The sequence below is a fragment of the Saimiri boliviensis genome, chromosome 5, assembly GCF_048565385.1.
Source record: "Saimiri boliviensis isolate mSaiBol1 chromosome 5, mSaiBol1.pri, whole genome shotgun sequence".
NCBI lineage: Eukaryota > Metazoa > Chordata > Mammalia > Primates > Cebidae > Saimiri > Saimiri boliviensis.
The window spans coordinates 118,194,625-118,217,091 of record NC_133453.1 but is presented as its reverse complement, the minus strand read 5'-3'; the positions used below and the strand labels follow the sequence as shown (position 1 = coordinate 118,217,091).

General features: G+C 41.6%; 1 long non-coding RNA gene across 3 annotated transcripts in view; it reads right to left on the bottom strand.

Annotated features, from left to right (window-relative positions):
* LOC141584636 (uncharacterized) overlaps nucleotides 1–22,467 on the bottom strand; it is a 553,476-nt gene that overhangs the window by 453,840 nt on the left and 77,169 nt on the right. For all 3 annotated transcript variants that reach the window (XR_012517799.1, XR_012517801.1, XR_012517800.1), the window contains exon 2: nucleotides 20,899–20,989. This is a non-coding gene — a long non-coding RNA (uncharacterized LOC141584636). The remainder of the gene's footprint in view (nucleotides 1–20,898; nucleotides 20,990–22,467) is intronic.

Sequence of the window (22,467 nt, the reverse complement as noted above, 5' to 3'; positions counted from 1 at the left end):
GGGTCTTTGTAAAGAATAAGTAACTGATAATTGGGATGCCAGCTCTGAAAGGCCAGGCCTTGAACTCCATGTGCCTTGTCGGCATTTCCTTCTGGAAGTCTCCCGTGCATCACAATCTAACTTGTCCAGAGGTGGACTACTGGCTCTTCTTATACAGCTTATCCATGTCAAGAGGGCTGCACCTCAGTAAATGCAAGCACTTGAGCCAGAAATTTGGTCGACCTCCCAGACACTCTCCTCAGCCCAGCTCAGGCCATTATTCATCTTACCTCCTGCACAGAATTGCATCCATTTTCACCTTCACCTCCTTGGCCCAGCCACTGTCATCACCTTCCTGTGCTGCTTCAATGGCTTTTTCACTGTTCTCACCCCCTCCCCATTTGCCCAGCCACACTCTAATCCATTCTGCATGGAGCAGCCAGTGAGAGAGAGAGAGCAATCCAATTATGTCACTCCCCTAGTTAAAATCCCTTTGGTGACTCTAAATCTTAAGATAAAGTCTATTTTTTATTTTTAATTTGTTTTTTATTACACATAAAGCCCTGCCTGACTCCTGCCTACTTCTCCAGGAACTCCTTGTTCGTCCACCACATAGCTTTTCTCATGGTTCTTTAAGCACTTTCCACCTGAGGGACCTCCTGAAGCTTCCCTCTACCTAGAACATGAATGACTAGGGGCAATGCTATCACAGAGGTCATCATTCTTGCCTAAGTTTAACTGACACTTCCCCTCAAAGCACCATGTAATTTTCCAAGACTGAGCAAATTTTCCATTTTATATTTTATTTACATGCATGTTGGGTGAATATCTCTGTACTGGAATCTAAGCTTGCTAAAGGCAGGGACCCTGTCTGTCTATTGATTCTCTTCCTATCTCCTCAGTGACCCTGGCACACTGTAATTATGGTCTCACCAAACTTTGGATCAATGGAAGAATTTAATTACTAGTGTTGATTACTCTGCAGAGCATCAGTTTCCCAGAAAAATCCCCAAGGCCATAGTTGGGGCCAGAGTGGAGCAGGGCAGATAGATTTGAGCCTCCACGCCTTGTTTTGTCCAAAGAAGCTCTCTGTGGTCTTATTTAGATGCTGGGTCTCTGCAGAAAAGTTTATTTTGAAAATAAACATTCTACCTGTAAAATGTGTAAGAATAAACATAAAAAATAGGAACACAGAGGAAAGAGGCTGATTACAAGGGGACAGTGTGGGAGTTTGTGGAATTAGTAGTATTATTTTGCAACTTGATTTTGGTGGTGGTTACACGACTATCCACTTGTCAAAACTCATGCAATCTGCTGAATTTTATAGTATTTAATCTTTTCAAAGCAAGAAAGACTTGATTACCTTTGGAAGTTGTTCCCATGCTCATACGATTGAAGATATTTTATATCATAGCCAAAAAAAGCTATATGCCATGACCAACATGGAACTCAGGACTCTGAAATTCGATATTCTGTACATGTCCAAATACAAGGCTAGCCTGAATGTAAGGCATGCAGCCATTTTCCAATGAGAAAACTTAGACACCTGTTTCTGATTCACTTCCATATATCAACTTTTAAAGTAGATAAAATTGCTAAATGGCTATGCAATTTATTTCATTAAATTAGTTATATATAAACATTTAATGTCACATATTATATACAGTAACATATTGATTTAGAAATACGGCTTTTTCTCTCTCACATATCTTAAGAAACAGCTTTCTTGAAACTCTTGATATACACGGCTGACAACAGAATGTCTGCTGTCACCAGAGCAAGATTTCGAGTCACATAACGCAAATACGACCCTTCAAAACACATCATCTTCACTCCCTTAACTGCTATTTGAAGTATTGCATTTTCTGAATCCCTGTGATGTTGCGGTTGAAGCAATTTTTATTACTCTCAGAGTTACATTCATGATCTCCAGAAAGCAAGGCTTCTAAAGGCAGTACTGCATTTGGACTGGACAATTCTTTGTTGTGGGGACTGTCCCGTGCATTATAAGATGTTTAACAGCATCCATGGCCTTCACCCACTTCATGCCTGGAGCACTCACTGCCTCCCTCAGTCACGACACTAAACAGTGTCATCCCACTGGGGATGGGGCTAAATCACCCCTAGATAAGAACCACTCCCATAAAGTAATCTCTTACTGTATTGCTATATTGCATTTTAAAATTATATAACAACAGTGATATTTGGAATTGTGAGATCAGACACAGAGAAGCCACTATTAAAATTTTTAGAATTCCTTTACTTCATCTTTTACTGATTCTATTATTTCAATCTACAATGCAATAGTAGCATTCACTGTAGCATCACTTAAAGTATTTTCAAGTTTACCTGTCTTCCCCAAACCGAGATTTGTTGTATTTCCTGTTTAGAAATTCAAATATAGAAAAATTCCTGCTCTTGTAAGGGCTAATTCTCGGGGAAACCTCACCTTAAGATTCAGGTACACAGTGTGGTCCAGCGAAATCTCACCCTCAACATTCTCACAGGTGAGTGTTTGGCCTTTGCTTGAATACTGCAAGTAACAGAGGCTCTCACTACTTAGTGCTTCTGATGGAAAAGCTTCTCCTCCTTATAATAAACTCTGCTCTCCCTGCCCAGAACTCCTAGAGATCAGGCCTAGTTCTGAACTAAATCTGCCCCTTCACAACCTAACAGCATTTTAAATGTCTTAGGACAAGGCAACCACTACATTCCCACTTTAGTCATTTCCCTTACAGGCTACAGATCCCCTGGCTCATAAGACATGGTTTTTCAGGCCGGGCGCGGTGGCTCAAGCCTGTAATCCCAGCACTTTGGGAGGCCGAGGCGGGTGGATCACGAGGTCGAGAGATCGAGACCATCCTGGTCAACATGGTGAAACCCCGTCTCTACTAAAAATACAAAAAATTAGCTGGACATGGTGGCGCGTGCCTGTAATCCCAGCTACTCAGGAGGCTGAGGCAGGAGAATTGCCTGAACCCAGGAGGCGGAGGTTGCGGTGAGCCGAGATCGCGCCATTGCACTCCAGCCTGGGTAACAAGAGCGAAACTCCGTCTCAAAAAAAAAAAAAAAAAAAAAGACATGGTTTTTCAGCATTACTTCCTCCTTAATGGCCTTATCAATGGCCTTTCAGAAAGTGTGGCATATGATCAACCCCTTCCAAGTCTGCTCAAGACAGACAGAAGGGACCTCTGATTATCTAGGAACTGTGCAGGCTAGAACTGCTCAGCCTTTTTAGTAAAAGGGTCACATCATTTTATGATTTTGTGCTTAAGGACTGCAAAAATTTACATACACTGTACATAAACAGTACTTTTGTCTTTCATTAGGTAAATTAAAGAACAGTGGCAAGTGCTGCCCTGAACCTGATTTTGCTCAGGCAAGAGAAATGTTTTTAGTGAAATGAAAAGGTGATGGAGGAAAGTGACCATGTGATGCCTATTAACAGAAACCTCTCTTCCTTCTACAAACAGAAGGGAAGATAGAGACAAAAAGGTAGAGAGACAGAGACAAAGATGGAGAAATGAAAAGAAGTATTAAGAAAAAGCAAGAGATTAAAAGATGGAGAGACACATTCTAGCATCTTATTAGTTTGGTTTGTTTTTTTGTTGTTGTTGTTGTTGTTTTTTGTATAGTCTTATTTAGGCTTTAGCTAGTGTTCCATTATGATTCTCTCAGATTCTTTGTGTGAAATAACCACAAACAAGTTCTGCTCCACTGGTTTTTAAATAAAAGTCACACTGTTGTGAGAGTCAGATGCAATGATACTCAGTATCCTTCAATTATAGAACAGAAAAGAAAAGCTTAATTTCTGCTAAATCTTAGGAAACAAATATCCAAGGTTTATTTCCCCTAATACTTTATCCCAGAATGTCAGAATTATATTATTTGAGATTAAAGCCACCCCATAAAAGTATTAGTAACACAGAGGAACAGGTACATTTTGTAATGATGCCCACCTCTAAATGGATAAAGTGAGATGACTTCAATTTTCTATCTGGTTTTCTGATTTTCATTTTCCCAAGATACTAAGGCACCCAATAAAAGTGGACTGACTAATAGCCCTTGATAAGGATGCTTTGAAGAGGCTGTTGCTAGCTGGTCTTGGCAATACTGAGAAGTAGGTTACATGTGTTTTTTAAGGACCTTTCCTACCAACCACTAATCTCTGTTTTTCAGGAAATCAGTCAGTGCCCTCCAGTTGCTGCCCCAAGTGAGGTAGCAATAGCCCTTGTCCTCCGAGCCTGGCCAGCCTTTCTTCTTGAAGATTTACCAGATTTGTGGTCCAGTTCCTCCGGCCCAGCTAAACAACTGGATGACAGCTGTGTTTATACCAGCCAACAGCAAGGTGTCTCCAGGTTAACATACAGCTCCACTTACGATACTTCAACTCAAAAGAATGAGATACAGAGGCAGTCCACATAGGAAGGCAGGCTCATGAAGTAGACCATTTTGACAATGCCCTCTACTTTATTCCAGGTAGCTGACCCTTTGCTCTTTGGCTAGGAAGCCCTGGGTGGGGATTTTTGTTTATTTCCTTTTGTTTTGTTCTTGGTTGCAGATCTTTCTCTCTCTCTCTTTTAACAATTCACTAGCTCTTTAAGGACCTTATTACCTTGGCTATTTTGTCAAGTGTTCAAATTATCGACCACCTCACCTGAACTGGTAGATAAGCCTAATTCTCACATCTGCAGCAGGAAGCAAGGGGCAGAGGCTCAGAACCACTTAATCTGACCATCAGAGTTTTAATTTCCTCCACCAGGCAGAAAAGAAGAAAATGAAACAGTGGGCAATACACATGCGGCCCATAAACAGCCACCCTTCCTGCTCCCGAGCAGAGATCCAATACCAATTTAGTCTTATCTGTCTAGAAAATCATTATTTGAAGACTTGAAAAGGTCAAGAGAGTTCCAGTTTTCACTTCTTACACTTTCATCTGCAGCACAAAGAGAGGGAGGAATCTGACAAGTGTGGGGCTAATTTGTTTCACTCAAGCACCCACAAGGAAAAATATTCAGATTGCCTCTACAGGGATCAAATGGAATCCATAATTCATGGCACACTCTGTCCCTCTCAGTGCTGGTAAAACATTAGCCTTCAAGATAAAATAGGGATGGTGGGGCCTGAATGGATGGGAATATAAAATGTGTCAGTCCAGCTGGGCCTCTTCCTCATTTAATCATACTAAGAACAGTTCTTGAGCACCTACTGTGTACCAAGCATTGCAAGTTGCTGCCCTCAAGGGGCTGACATCCTAGGGAGAGTCAGATAAAAAAACCAAGGCTTATGGAATTGACCAAGTTTTAAAGCAAAAAGATAAAACAGCAGTGACAATGGAGGGAATGCCTTAACAGAAGGGACTGTATGGGGGAAGGCACTGAATTACAAAGCAGCAAAGAACTTAAAACAGTGTAACACTGAGAGAGCTCTGGCAGGAAATGGACAGTGTAAACTGTGATCATAGACAGCTAACACTGGCGGGGCATTCCAAGTGGTCTTCAAACACCCAAAGCTTAGGGTCCAATTTTAAAAGCTGATACATATGTAGCAATGAGAGTTAGTCAAGGGATCATTCAGTGGTGCTGACTCTGACTCAAAAAGTGGAGCTTAATGCAGGCCAGAAAAATCAGAGAAGGCAATCAGAAGTGTAAGCACTGGGCCTAGAGGACTGCACTTAAAGATGAAGGTGAGAGGGCATGCAAGGCAAAGGGGAGAGCACGAGCATGGAAAAAAAAAAAACTGGAGAGAGAAATGAGCAAGACAATTAACAAAGACCTACTGCACTACAGTGAATGGTCTGTGCTGGCAAATGGTGGCTATTCATGTTATGAAGGTCTAAAATGAATGACTGTAAGGGCTAATATAGAAACAAAATTAGAGTGCTGACCTTCAACTGGATGGTGGAGAGTTGTGATAACTGTTTCCTCCCCTTCCTTTCCCAGCTAACCCAGAGACGTTTCATCTTCCCTCCTGTTCTTCAAGAAAAACATTTCTGTGATAGAGAATATCTGCAACTCCTTGTCTTAGGAAGAGGTCTCTTTGCAGGACTGGTTACAGGTTCTGAGATGAAAGGTATAGGTTAGAGGAAAAATAAAGTTGCCCACTGTTATCCCCATTTTATAGATGAGAAAGCAGAGGCCCAGAGAGTAACTGGGCCAAGGCCATATGCCTATCCTTGATAGACTGAAAGGGGGCACTGCTTAAAGCCCCAAGGTGCATGTGGGCAACAGACTGAAAATATGTAAAGAAAGAAAAGTAGATGGGTGAAGTCTGAACTTCAGGAAAAAGTACAAACTGACAGCAAGAGAAAAAAGAGGAGGTAGTGAGCTACCTGAGAAGAAAATGATGGCCGGATGTTTGACCTTTTTTTCTTTTTAAATTATTTGTATCTTATGATGTTTTTACATCTTAAAAATTTTGGGGGCTGAAGAGACTGTCCCTTCCAAGGCTAGCCAGTTCTTAGAGATAACAAAGACATTGGCAGGAACATGCCCATCATATGTAAACTACCCAATCCAGAGCCGTTACTCCAAAGCACCTACTCTATCTGACTCTATACTCCAGGAGGCCATATTCCAGTGCTGTGATCATCCCAGGGCCAGGTGCAAGACAGCTGAGGACAGCTCCTATGCCGCAGAGCCTGCTGGAGTTATTCAAACTAGCCAGTCCTAAACTGTTCACCCTTCCTGCCTTGCCTTTCCCACAGAATCCACGATGGTTTTATGGTTTTCCACAGAAACCATGCTTCTACCTTACTCCTGGCCAAGACTGATGCTTCCACATATGGCCTTGCATGGCATGGGGTGCCTCTTTTTCTCGGAAAATGTAAGTAATAAATATTCTCCTTCCAATGGCATTGGCCTCTTTGTGTTGCGACTCAGTCACAAGAATAAATTAAGACCCAGACACGGATTGTGGCCCCAGTTAACATTTAATCTTGAAATGGAAACTTACCTCCAAATCGTCCTCTCTGATAACAGATTACAGGTAATCTCTTAGATCTGAATAGCCCAGACAAAATGAAATGGAAGCAGTGTACCATTTCTTGAAACTAACAATGTATTCCTAATCAATTATAGATTTTTAAATAGCAGCATTAATAAAGCATCTAAAAAGATTATACACTGCCACATTTTCTTAATTAAAGCAAGTTCCAAAGATTCAAAACATAATAATAAGCATAATGAATAATCTGTGGAATAACTCCAGCTTCAAAGAAATCAAATGTGATAAATGGTAGATGTAGGGGAAATGTCTGTTGCCAGAAATAAGAAGAGAAATGAACACACTTAATATAACTCCCAAAACCAGAATGCAGTTCTGAATGGTTATTAAAGTGGATGCAATTACCAGCACATGTGAAAGGTGCTGCCTTGAAAAAGAGGAGGGATCCAGTTTCCCTGGGCAGAAGAATAAAAGTAGAGGATGGCTGGCTACACAGAGATACCATGAAATAGTATGAAGGACCCCCAGCTGTTCTTCCCTTCTTCCCTGGAAAAAGAACCCCTAACATTTTAGATGGACAAAGGTCAGATAGCCAATCAGAGCAGACTGCATTCTCCAGACTCAGTAAAGCCATGGGACTAACTCTTGGGTGGAGTAAAATGTAATGTGTTGTATGTGATTTCTGGGGTGTGTCCTCAAACAGAAAGATGGGCCTGTTTTCTCCCTTTTCTTCATCCTACTGCCTGATGTGTGAACATGATAGTGAGCTCTCAAGCAGCCACTGTGAATCCTTGGGATAAAGACAACACCCAGGGTACAGGAGAGCATTGAGCAGGAAGACGTCTGCATTTCTGAGGATCCTTGGGCCAACACAGAGCCGTGAACCTCCCCCTGTCTACCTATATGTAAGAAAAAAAGTCAGACTTTACCCTGATTGAACAACCAACATTTGGAGCAAATTTTCAAACAATTTCAAAGATAAAAGAATAAATTATCTGAGAGAGCTCACCCTTGAAAGACCTAAAGTAAAGCCAAAGGTAAAATTATAAGCTGGGATAAAATGATGAAGAACAGATGAAATGAGGACTTATCTATGGCATAGCGAGTATGAAGGTGATATAACAGAGAACTGACAGACAGAATAAAACTCAAAGAAGTCTCCTGAAGAAGTGAGGACCCAGTTGAGAAAAGAGGGCATGGATTCTTATGACACTCAGACAGTCTCATCTTAGTTCCCTACAACAGCTACCTAAAAGTAGACAGTATAAATAACCAATGGAAATAGAATGCAGACACTGGGACGCTGTGTACGGTTAGGGATTGTCAACACAGCCGAAATTCAAGAGTCAGGAGAATAAGAAAACTTTGGATACTGGCAAAGGCATGACATAGACAGCTAAGGATTTCTAGAAAAAAAAAAATCCAAACCAAGACAGAATTAAAGAGAATAGGGAAAAACTAAAGTTCAGAGTCATAATGAAGGTAAAATCAGATTCTGAAGAAAGAGGAAGATGAGGGTACTAGTAGGTGCTTGTTAAGATCATGAGCTTTCATGGTCAGACAGACACAAATAGGAACACCAGATTTTCTATTTACTAGTTGGGTTACCTTAGGAAACTCATTTAGCTTTTCTGAGTCCTATTTCATTGTGTGTAAAATAGGAATGCGAATACCTATATTGTAGGATTAGCCCTTGACCTTAGCATCATGCCTGGAAAATAAGAATAGCTTGAATAAATAACAGCTATTGCTATAAAGTAAAGAGGTTGTGTTTAGGGAGGAGGAGCTCAGTTTGAGACCTGAAGTAGTAAACAGCATGGCAGAGCAGAATACAGCAGACAAAGAAGTCATATAGTCAGAACCATGTCTGGAAATCGCAACCTTTTCCACCCCGGCATTTAAAACATGCTAAAGTGTTGGTTTTCAAACTGGGTTCCATATAACTCTGTGATTGCTCAGAAGTGCCTCAAGATATCTCCTTAGAGGAGAAGAAGGAGAGAAGATCATACAGATGAGGCTCCTGCCCTCCTCACCCACTTAAACCACAGCAGGTTTCTTTCTATAATTCTATATGTTTTATGTCCTGGAGTTCAGCATAAATTTTCACTCAGAAAGGTTTCTGTTGTAAAAAAGAAAGAAAAGAGAGAAGGAAGGAAGGAAGGAAAAAAGGAAGGAAGAGAGGAAGGAAGGGGGGAGGGAGGGAGGGGAGGTGAAGGAGAAGAAAAGGAAGGTAGAAGAGAAAGAAGTGCTAGTAGTGATAGAAGAAGTAGTAGTAGTAAAGACAGTCATTTACAACTCTCAAACCAAGGCAGTTCTCTATTAATGTCACACATGCACTGAAGAACACCAACGCAAGCCCCAGTGAATGTGTCAGGATCCTAGAAGAAACACAATATACTCAAAGGGGTGAGTGAGAACTATTTTCAGGGTATGAACAGTTAACAGAAACCAAGAAGAAATGATGAAGCATCCAAGGCTGGCAATAGTAGGCAGCCCTTACCACTCCTAAAACTAATGAGGCAATTAGAGAGTTGTGGACCTGGCTTAGCAGCAGGGGAAGGCTTCCCACAGGACTCTGGCCTTCAATGAATGAATGCTGCCACAGCTAGCCTACTGACCACCAGGGAGGAATCCAGGGGAGCCCAGTTAAGGTAGTCCATAGAGGTCAGCCCTTCCAGGACATAGAGCAAGCTGGGAAGGGTAGAAAGTGAATTCGGAGAGGCAAATGAAATACTCAGCATAGTGGATTTTCATTCCTTCTGCTGAGATCCCACTCTTCTTCATCCCCCATGCCAGGGTGCATGAAGAATTCCCAGTGGCTGATGGCTGGGCAGCTGAATAGAAACAAGAACACTCAATACTTCCCTGATTCCCTGAATATTCACTGTATTGCTTTCTATTGCTTATGTAACAAATTATTCTGGAACTCAGTGGCTTAAAACGGCAAACATTTATAATCTCACAGTTTCTGTGGGTCAGAATTTGAGAACAGCTTAGCTAGATAGTTCTGGGTCAGAGTCTCTTATGAGGTTGTCATTAGAGTGTCAGGCAGGGCTGTACTCATATGAAGCCTGGAGAATCCACTTCCAAAGTGGATCATTTACATGGCTATTAGCACGAAGCCATGATTCCCTGCCACATGGGCCTCTCTCTATAGAGATGCTTAAGTATCCTTATGATATGTGTCGATAGATTCCTCCAAGGCAACAATTCATGAAGAGAAGAGACAGAGAGATTTAGAGAGAAAGGAAAAAGCCATAATGTGCTTTTTGTTTTTTGTTATTGTGTTGTTTTTTTGTTTTGTTTTTTTTTTTGTTTTTTTTTTGTTTTTTGAGACAGTCTTACTCTGTTGCCCAGGTTGGAGTGCAGTGCTGCAATCTCAGCTGACTTCAACCACCGCCTACTGGATTCAAGCAATTCTCCTGCCTCAGCCTCCCAAGTAGTTGATATTGGAGGCACCCACCACCATGTCTGACTAATTTTTGTATTTTTAGTAGAGACAGAGTTTCACCATGTTGTCCAGGCTGGTCTTGAACTCCTGACCTTGGGTCCACCTGCCTCGGCCTCCCAAAGTGCTGGGATTACAGGTGCAAGTCACCATGCTCAGCCTCACAATGCCTTTTATGACCTGGGCCTAAAGTTTTACACTAGTACTATCACCCTTATTCTAGTCCTTTTTTTTTTTTTTTTTTGAGTCTCGCACTGTCTCCCAGGTTGTAGTGCAGTGGTGCGATCTCGGCTCACTGCAATCTTCGCCTGCAATTCTTCTGCCTCAGCCTCCCGAGTAGCTGGACTACAGGTGTGCGCCACCATGCCAGCTAATTTTTTTGTATTTTCAGTAGAGATGGGATTTCACCACGTTGGCCAGGATGGTTTCAATCTACTGACCTCGTGATCCACCCACCTCGGCCTCCCAAAGTTCTGGGATTACAGGTGTGAGCCACTCACCTGGCCCCCCGTTATTCTAGTCTTTATAAAGTCAGCAAGTGTAGCCCACACTTGGGGAAGGGGAGGGAAAATGGAAGCTGAGTCCACCTCTTGAAGGGAGAATAATTAAAGAATTTATAAACATGTTTTTAAACCATGATGCTCACATCTACCTATATCAATCAGCTTTAATGCACTACTTTCTGCTATTCCTACTTGCTGGGAACCATACTATACATGCACCTTCTGCATGGAGGGGTGAGAGGCACAATTTCACTGCAGAGGTGCTGTAGAGTTCACCCACAGAGACTCCACAAAGAGAAAAGGGATCCAAAAGCCACAAGGAAAAAAGCCAATTGCATGCCCACTTTCCCTTGCTGATTAAAAATATAATTATAATACAAAGTGAATCTTACATCTGCCATTCCCTCTTCTCAAAAAAAAAAAAAGGCACAATAAAACCTACGTGTGATAGCTGAACAGCAACACACAACATGTTAAAAATGATTCCACAGTGATTCCTCAAGGACCTAGAAATAGAAATTCCATTTGACCCAGCAATCCCATTACTGGGTATATTTCCAAAGGATTATAAATCATTCTACTATAAGGACACACGCACACGAATATTCATTGCAGCACTGTTTACAATAGCAAAGACTTCGAACCAACCCAAAAGCCCATCGATGATAGACTGGACAGGGAAAATGTGGCACATATACACCATGGAATACTATGCAGCCATCAAAAACAATGAGTTTGTGTCCTTTACAGGAACATGGATGAACCTGGAAACCATCATTCTTAGCAAAATGACACAAGAACAGAAAATCAAACACCACATGTTCTCACTCATAGGTGAGTGTTGAAAAGGAGAACACATGGACACAGGGAGGGGAGCACTACACACTGGGGTCTGCTGGGGGGAAACAGGAGAGGGACAGTGGAGGGTGGGGAGTTGGGGAGAGATAGCATGGGGAGAAATGCAAGATATAGGTGATGGGAAGGAAGGCAGCAAACCACACTGCCATGTATGTACCTATGCAACAATCTTGCATGCTCTTCACATGTACCCCAAAACCTAAAATGCAATTTAAAAAAAAAAGATTCCACTAAGTTCAGACAACTTTTGAGTTGGAGCCAAGAACAGCACAGTGAACTCTACAGATTGAGGGTGACTTTTGTTTGTTTGTTTGTATGATTGTTTGTTGTAGAAAATAAGGGAGCAAGAAGTCGTGTGCCAGAAGGATAAAACAATATTTTGGAAATAAAGTGTCAGAGCCTTTTGCGCAGCAAAGAGATTTAGAGCTACTGATAAACACCAAAGTTTAAAACATTTCCAAACAACACATATTTGGTGTATGTTTTTAAATCTCACATTATTTGCAGTTACAACTGAAATGTTGCTAACATTCCCAAGCACTAAAAAATTGATTCTCACACATTTACTTACAGCTTCTGGTGGCTTATGCGTTTCCAGTAAATACAATGTCTGCCTTTTCCCCAACTAGTACACATTCATTTGCCAGCCTAAGATAATCACAGACTTCATTCTTTCCTGGTGACAGATGTATAAAACAGAAGCTGCACAAACATAACGATGTGATTGGTGCACTTGTCTGCATTCTTTCCATATGCACATGGATTGCTCGGTGTGGTACATAAACAGTTCTGATCACACTTAGGTAGAAACTCAAAGCTGAGCGGCCTTGACAGGTCATTTTTTCCACATCCCATCTACGATAATAACTGTATGAACCCCACATAAGTCACTGTTAAAAGCCCAAAAAGAAAGAAACCCTCCACCTTAAGTAAACCTTTTCTTTAAAAAAAAAAAAAAAAAAAAAAACAACCTATACAATGAGATTCTTCTTTTTGATATCCTGGAAACTGTTTCAAGGACTGCTGGTGTTTGCCCTTTTCGCTTCAATAAATGCTTTGTTAATGTGAATAGTCATGCCTTAATTTGTCTTTGTGGTCTAGTTCGATTTCTGCATGCCATCTTTTATTAAGTAGAGCCCACTTACAGCGTAAAACATTCAGCTGTCATGCCAAGAGTGTCCAGAAGCTGGTGGACAATTCACTGACACAGAACTCAGAAGTCATAAGTATTAGCATCATATTTCCTCAGGACTGCCTCCCTGTTGACAAGAAAGTCATTGTGCAGCTCTGTGTCTCCCTTTCACTGTCACATGCGAATGCAGAGCCCGGCCTTTGGTTTCTCCTTTATAGATATCTAAACATAGATAGTTAAAAATAAGCCAAAACCAGAAATGGTGCAAAATTAATGATTTCTATGCATTCCCTTCCCCTTCACTTCAGTATGCTTTCAAAAGCCAGCACCTGCATAGCTTCTTCGTAAGATGCCCTTGACCAACTAAAGAGTCAATCCCTGGGAGTTTATATCCCACGTCCTCCACCCCACGATGCAACCATTAGCCAACAACTATCAAGTGAGGGAGAAAGGGGGCTTAATTTCTTTTCCTCCAGGTGAGAAAACACTGAAATGTGCTTTACCTTCCATGATGTGGGATTACACTGAAGACCTAGCCTGAGACCATACCACAGCTTGACTTCCTTCCTTCCCTAGCTTACTACCTCACCCCTCCCTGGTTTTCCTGGTAGCCTTTCTTCAGTTGTGCACTTACACATACATCTCCATCTCTGGGTCTGTTTCTGAGGAACCTGAGCTAAGACATAGGCAAATCCAGAAAAGCAACATCAATAATACCCTCAAAAGGATTCATGTCTGGTAGGCAGCTTCAAGAGTTTCCATATAAGGACAAGACTCGTGGTTGAGGTCTAAAAGAATATAGTAGGTGAAATAATTTAAAATTTGCTCAGTCACCAGGAATCTTTTGAACACCTTGTATACCTTGATCTCTCACCACTGTGCGTGAAATCCAGATGGCTGAATTCAGAGAAGGGCAAGGATTTGATATTTGTACCAGTTGGTACAGATGAGATTATGCTACATTGACAAGCACCTTCCAGTGTTAATGATTTACAACAATGACAAAAAAAAGGTTTATTCCTCCATCAAACTACACATGACCAGCATGGATGGTTGAGGAGCTCTGTTATTGAGGTCACTCAGGGACCCAGGCTGAGAAAGGCACTATCTTGGCCTTTCTGTCCACATTTATCACCACCAGGGGAAGAGAATGTGGTGAAGGGAATACTGGGCCTTGAAACTTCTGCCTGGGAGTGAACACATATCACTTCTATGAGTATTTCATTGCCTAAGGCAAGTCATATGGCCATGACTAACAGGAAGCAATAGGAAAGTGAAGTTTTCTACGTTATTGGAAAGATGAGAACCAAAGTTTTATATTTGTAAACCTTCTCATGATTACCACAATAGTCTCTTAAATAGCATCTAGTAAGTTCCTGAGAAATTAAGTATTGGATACTTCCAAAAAGCAAACCAAACACATCTAATGACTTTGAACTAGCAGGCTTTCTATAAGACTTACTGTTATTCAACAAATGCCCAATAATATTTTCCTTAAATAAAAACTAAACTTGAGCCTGAAAGGCTGAAAGGCAGTGTAACGTCACGGCACTAACTACATGCTCTGTAATTAGAGGGTCTGGATTCATTTTCCAGATCTACCACTTACTAACATCAAAAACACAAGTAAATTACATTTCTGATTCAATTTCATTCTCTGAAAAATGGGGCCAAAAAATAGAATGGACCTTATAGAATTGACCAGATAACTAGAATTAATAATACATGTAGGCATCCAATAAATATTAGCTATTATCATTACCATTATTCCAAAGAAAATGATACGTAGTGCCAGCCCTTGGGAAGCTCACTATACTATGGGGTGTGACTTTTTAACTGATTTAAGCTCAGTTTGAGGATCTGCTATATGTAGAATGCTAAACTGGGCACTGTTGTACAAGAATAAATAAGGTACAATCTCTGCTCATAAAGACTGGACAATTGGTGGGTGCAGCAAAAATGTAAAACAAAAATTTCAATATTCTTTGAGCAACCAGATGCAGTCTACCACAGGAACACAAAAGCGGAACATTTAGCTAAATCCAAGGGTAAATAGGCAGCTTGTTGAAGGCACTGTTTTCCTGAGCTGCATTTTAAATTTGCAAAAACTCAGTTACACTTTACCTCAAGGTTCGTAAAGGAAGCTTTCAAGTTCTGGCACTCCCAGAATGCCTTGCTGTCACTGTCCATGCTTGACAGGCACAATACCCACCACCCTGCTCCCCTCATTCATTCAGGAACTGCCAGTCAAAGCCCAGACAGACATGCAAAGGGCAAACATCTACCTGAAGGCAACCTTCAGCTGCACTAATGAAATACTTGATTCCCCTAACAAAACAAATTGTGATCAACAGACAAAATGTCTCAAAACAGCAACAGCCTTCATGTCACAGGAATTCTATGAGAAATTGCACAAAGATCTATGACACTGCTTTAGCCATGCTTAGGGAGAGAGGGGCAGGTTTCTTTTATTATTATTATTTTCTGTGATTCATCTGCTTTTAGGAACACGAATCCTACATTAAAATGAATATTGGCACCTTTAAGTTACATGCACTTCTTATCTCTTAACCCAGAAAGACTAACTTAAGTTTTTCCAGCAACTATGAGTTGACACAATCAGAGTAAGATCAACGGGCCAGACACCTCAAAGAGAAATAAGGCATACTTTTTCATATTGAAAAGAGAATGCACATGTAATCTAAACAAGAAGCCAGAGGGCCCTGTTTTTATTTATAATCCACTTGAAAGAGATGGTTTCTATGGCAGCAGAAAATGTGAGGGTTTTTTCAAAAAAGCTATTGAATTGACAAAGATTCACTCACCCCATTAAAAGTCTTTCTCTTCTTTGATGGTCTGCCAGAACTGATGAATTTTGGGCAATTTATGCCGCGATGCTTGTTCTACAATATTTGAGACTATACATGCAAAGGGCTTTCACTTTCTTCTCTGTCAGTGGGTTTCTTACAAAACCATGTGCCTACAGGTTTGTAGACCTCCATATGGAAGAAAAAGGATAATAATTAATTAAGTTCATTAAATGATGAAACAGTAGGTGGGTGTAAGTGAGAGGGAGGGAGGTGAAAATCTGCCAGTGATGCTTTCTAAGCACACAGTTTAAGAATTCCAGTCGGGGCCGGGCGCGGTGGCTCAAGCCTGTAATCCCAGCACTTTGGGAGGCCGAGGCGGGTGGATCACAAGGTTGAGAGATTGAGACCATCCTGGTCAACATGGTGAAACCCCGTCTCTACTAAAAATACAAAACATTAGCTGGGCATGGTGGCACGTGCCTGTAATCCCAGCTACTCAGGAGGCTGAGGCAGAAGAATTGCTTGAACCCAGGAGGCGGAGGTTGCGGTGAGCCGAGATCGTGCCATTGCACTCCAGCCTGGGTAACAAGAGCAAAACTCTGTCTCAAAAAAAAAAAAAAAAAAAGAATTCCAGTCGGGAGACCTACTGATATGCTGATAAACAGCTGCATAACTGATAATCATTCCTATAATCAAAGGAGGAAGCATTTAATCTATCTTTTCATTACACGTGATTGTAGCCATGGACTCAGCACTCATCAGAGGCCAGAAACACTAGCTTCTTACTTTCAGATGTTAGGGACCAGTCTCTGTTTCAACAAGCAGGTAGTGATAGTTCTCAATTCCATCCTGGGAGTATTGGGGCTCAGATGGCATGGTCTCTACTCTAGGGGGAAAAGAAATTTTCAAAAGGTGGGAGATAATGCAGAAAGAAAAGAACATTCTCAGAAAAATAAAAACAATGGCAAGAGAAGAGACTGTTCTATGCTATTGCCAGCCCTGATCTCTCCTCCAAGCCGGAGCCACATGTCAAACTGCCTCCTGGACATCTCCATTTGGGTGTCCCTCAGGCCACTCAAGCTCACTGCCAAACTCAACTGCTCAGCCTTCAGGCAGCACCAGCTTCCTTTCCTATGCAATCAACCAAGGCATGCATCGCCATCCATGTGGCCAAGAAACCAGAAATTAGAACGATTTCCTGATTTCTGCACTCTGCCTTCTTCCTCCCCATCACCAGTTTTCACACACTGCACTCTCTCACGACACATTTTCCATTCCCTCTGTCCCTGCCTCAGAGGAGACTCCTAACCTTGTCCTTTGCTCATTTTCTTCCATCTATCTCCACACTGTTGCAGAGTGCCCTTTCCATGCAAATGTGCACAACTTTCAAGTCACACTCATAGCTTTTGGAATCCTTTAAAATCTTGAGCTGTGCAGTCAAGATCTATCATGGTCTGTTCTCTGTCTGGCTCTCCAACCTTACTTCTCAGCCTCTACCTCTTCTATCTCTGTACAAGCATCACTGTACAAGCATCACTCCCTCTTCACAGGAACTGCTTAACATTGCTCTGAACACACTCTGCTAGCAGTTTCACAGCTCCTGCCTTCCCACAGGCCACCTAATTGCCAATGTCTGACCAGGCTATGCTCACCTCTCAGGGGAAGGGGTGAGCTGTCCAGCATCAAACACATTTACACACAACTGAAAAGTGGAGTCATTGGTTACCTCTGAGACCACAAAACTGTGAATAATGGCCATACACATGGTTTTGTTCAGCTACTGCTCCTCTGGCACCTGTCATATTTCTTGGTATAATAGTGAATTGAATTAAGTGAGGGGCCATCAAAAATCCACGCTAGCAGAATAGCCACGGGTCTAACATTTTATAAAGAAACTATATACCGGCAACTTGGTTCCAATCTCATTTCAGCCTCACAGCAGCTTTGTGGGTGGGTACTATCATTCCATTCATTGGACGAGAAAAGTGCTCTAAAATATGAGAAGGAAGTGATATTGGTCTCTTCTCCCTAGGGGCAGACTCATTGTGCCCCAAGGAGACAAATTCCACTCTAAACCAAGCCTTCTGCCCTTCCTTAAAATTTAAAGTGAAGAATGGCCTACAGCATGCCTGTGCGTGTGCATGCACATGCGCACACACACACACACACACACACACACAGTTTCTTTGCAGCACAAAGAACACATGTTTTATTTGAATAGGAAAACGCTGGGAACAACCTAGGTGTGTATCAACAGAGGATGTACTAAGCCAGCTGTTTAAAAAAAAAAAAAAAAAGCTATATAGAGATACACAAGCATATTCAGGATATATTTTTAGCTAGAAGAGAAAAAAGGCAAGTTGTAGAAGAACAATAATATAGTATGCTACCTTTGAGTAAAAAGAGGGAGAAAAGAAAGAATATATGGTGGTATTTGCTTGTATATTCGTAAAGAAAACAACAAATAACAACCGTGAACACCTACAGGAGATTGAGATTAGAAATGGGTGCTTGAAAGACAGGAGTAAATGGAACTTTTTCTACCTTTTTAAATATTTTAAAGCATATAAATGTATTGCCTATTCAAAATTTAAATTTTTACAAATATTTCCCATTCGTACACCCCTTTGCAGATTAAAAAGCTATCCCACATGTGTCATCTCATAGAATTCTGACAAGTCTATTGTGGCTGATACACAAATACAGATGTCTTCTGAGAAAGGGCTTCTGAGGGTCCCTGATGACCACCACAGGTACTTCCACACAGGTACAGGCAATACCTGCTTGCCTGACCTTGTGGGGCTGCCCCTCAGCTCCTATTTCAACCACACTGCCTACAATGCTTGGTTTCGTTGGCATCTCTTGGTCTGAGCAGACAGTCATTGTAGGTAGGGGTCTCCCAGGATGGCTCTAGCCCAAGTATTCTCCACAGGGTCCAGATGGCTTGCTGCCCCACTGGAGTCCTCTCTCCTTCCCTTGCTGCCAATGGCAGCTCCAAACACTTATCATTTTCACCCCAAATTCTACGAGATGCCTCAGGTTCTGTTGAGGACTCTTCCATGTTCACATTCTAGCAACATCAAGGAAAAGGCTTATGAGTTCCTGCACTCTGGACACATCCAGAGGGGCTTCTTGAAGCTCTCCTCACATGACTTGTCAGGCAGTGGCAGGGCTGCTGGGAAGGGCCATATCCATAAATGCTCATGATCCGCAAATCCTTTCCTCCTTTGTGCTAATATAATTAAAAAATGGTGTCATTGGAACATCACTATCCTGCAACCCATAATAAATTAACAAATTTGGGCGCTGAGAAACATCAGTACTGGTATCCAGAAAGAATAAAAACCAGACATTATGTGGCTCTTGGTGAAAGAACAGATCACCAGCTACCGCCTTGCCAAGGGAATTCAAGCTGAATCTGATCGAGCCTCTGGATCCATCTATCAATTTGCAGGAAATACAGAAAACAGAGGGACATGTCTAACTGTGCCTAGGATTTGCCATCAGCAAAATTCAGACTTTGAGATGTTCTATGGGTCAAACAGAACCTTGACTCTATGGATAAAGAAAAAGAAAGGGATGAAAACAGACTTGTAAATGAAAAGATATTTAAAGGGCCAAGTGTTTTACATGGGTGAAACCAGATAAACTGTATTGTCTGGATGCACACTGGATGATAAAGCCATAAAAAATGCAGAGATGTGAGTACTATAAAGTTAGACTATGTTTGGGAGAAGGGAAGGGCCTGTATTTGGGATGGGATATAAAGAAGGCTTCTAGGATGGCTAGCAAAGTTTATTTCCCTGGACAGTGGTTAAAAGGATGTTTGCCTTATAATAATTCACTAGGCTAGAAGTTTTGATTGTCCAAATCTGTGTTTTATTTTACAGTGCAACATGTACAGGAAAAGGAGAAAAGCAAAGACAAATTATATGGGGAAAATAATCTGAAAAAAAAATTCCCCCTTTGTGGCAGGCAGAATAATGGACCCCAAAAATATCCACCTCCTAAATCCTAGAACCTGTGAATTTGTTCCTTATGTGGCAAAAAGGGACTCTGCAAATGGGATTAGGTTAAGCATCTTTCAATGGGGAGGTGATCCTGCCTTATCTGGGTGGACCCAGTCTAATCACAAGGGTTCTTTTTTCTTCTTCTTCTTCTTCTTTTTTTTTGAGACAGGGTTTTACTCTGTCACCCAGATTAGAGTGCAGTGGCACCATCTCAGCCCACTGCAACCTTTGCCTCCAGGGTTCAAGCAATTCTCCTGCCTCAGCCTCCCTAGTGGCTGAGATTACAGGCATCCACCACTGCTTCCAGCTAATTTTTGTACTTCTAGTAGAGACAGGGTTTCACCATGTTGGCCAGGCTAGTCACAAACTCCTGACCTCAGGTGATCTGCCTGCCTCAGCCTCCCAAAGTGCTGGGATTACAGGAGTAAGCCACACGCTCAGGCACAAGGGTTCTTAAAAGTGAAAGTGGAAGGTTCCTGTTTCACAGCCCCTGCCTTCCCAAAGGCCACCTAACTGCCAATGTCTGACCAGGCTGTGCTTACCTCTCAGGGGGAAGGGTGAGCTGTCCCAGCAACAAACACATTTACACAGAACTTAAAAGTCAGTGTTAGAGAAACAGATGTGAAGACAAAATCAGAAGATGGAACGATGTAGTTCCGGGCTTTACAAATGGAATCAGGACACAAGCTAAGGAACACGGGTAGCCTCTAAAAGTTGGAAAAGGCAAAGATTCTTTTAGGATCTCCAGAAGGAATGCAGCCCTTGATTTTGGCCAAATGATATCTATTTTTAACTTCTGCCCTCTAGAACTGTAAGATAATAAAATTGTGTTGTTTCCAGCCACCAAGTGTGTTATAAACTGTTGTGATCACAACAGGAAACCAAGATAGCCTATTGGTTATCATAAAGGCAAGCCATAGCAGAAGGGCTAATGGTCGCAAATCTAGTGTGGTTTCGTGGAATGTTTGTCAAATATTGTGTCTAAGCTTTGGTCTTCAGACAAAACTCTTCAATAACAGGAAATGCTTCATTTGAATTCTGTTTTATTAGGCAGAAGGAGGTTCTTGGAAGGACAGCACTAGGAAGCTCATGGAATCAATGAAACACTATAAAACCAGCCCGGGTTACAGAGAGAAGAAAGCTGCAGAGATCAAAAAAAAAGAAAAGGGAAGATTGGGTTCATAGAGAGTCCACTGAGTTGAATGTAACCTACCTTCTAAGTCTACTCAACTGGAGGGCAGGGATGCAAGTCTTCTGTCACCCACGGTGGGAACCAGGCACCTGTATTTTTATCGCACCAAGACCTGATAGAAGGAAGAGGTGGGGATGGATAGTGAGTGGCCAAAAACTGGTAAACATTTACTGTCATTTATATATTAATGTCATTTCTAAATTTGTTACTGAACTTGTCTTAGTCTATCAGCTGCATAATACGAGAAGCTACCATAGACCAGGTAGCTTATAAACCACAAAAATATATTGTTGTTTACATATATAACCATAGATCAGGTAGCTTGTAATCTGAAAAACTACCGTAGACCAGGTAGCTTATAAACAACAAAAATACATTGTTTGCAGTTCCAGAATCTGATATTGGAACTGCAAGCAATAAATTCCTGCAAGCCCAAGATCAAGATACTGGCAGCTTTGGGGTATGGTAAGGGCCCATTTCTTGGTTCACAAAATGTACCTTCTTGCTGTTTCCTCACATGATGGAAGGCATATGTATTAGTTCTTTTTCATGCTGCTAATAAAGACATACCCAAGACTGGGTAATTTATAAAGAAAAGAAGTTTAATGGACTCACAGTTCCACATGGCTGGGAAACCACAATCATGGTGTAAGGCAAAGGAGAAGCAAAGGCAGTCTTACATGGTGGCAGGCAAGAGAGAATGAGAGCCAAGTAAAAGAAGAAACCCCTTATAAAACCATCAGATCTCATGAGACTTATTCACTACCACAAGAGCAGTATGGGGAAAACTACCCCCATGATTCAATTATCTCCCACCCTGTCCCTCCTACAACACATGGGAATTATGGGTGCTACAATTCAAGATGATATTTGGGTGGAAACACAGCCAAACCATATCAGGGCTAGAGGTCTCTCTCATATCTCCTCATTCATGAAAGATTGAGCCAAGGCATTTTCCAGGTGAGGAGACCTGAAGAGACTACAGAGGTAAAAGGGACAGAAGACCAAGAGGGGAAGCAGTAGAGAGAAGGCAACAGGAGAAAGGCAGTGAGAGAGGGACAAGAGCCTTGGGAGAACCCTGAACGTGAGCTCCCCACCTCTCCTGCTCACTCAGGGCTAGTCTCAGCAGACCTCAACCCCTGCAGTTTGGCCTTGCCATAATTCAACCAAATTACATAGATTTATATCCAGAAAAAAAACAAAAATAGACTTTTTATTAATTATGTTAACGCAATGAGAATATATGTGGCTTCTTTCTCTCCTCAGTAGGACTACTACTTTTTTGCTGTCTTTTGCAAATCTCCACTCAAAGTCTTTTGCATCACCATCTAGAGAAAGGAAATGCTGCATTTTAATATTGCTATAGGCACAGTTTGACCTTTAAATCACACTATTTAAATATTAATGACATAGCAGGAAAGCAGCCTACTGACAGGTGTTAAACAAGTCAGACCAAATAGGACACTAAATCTGTGAGTGCCTTTGAAACTCCCATTAGAGATAATGAGGAGTAGGCATGTATTTCCACACATTGTCCAGCACTAGGCTGCTCCACATCCAGTCGGAATAAATTAACTGAACATGGTGTCT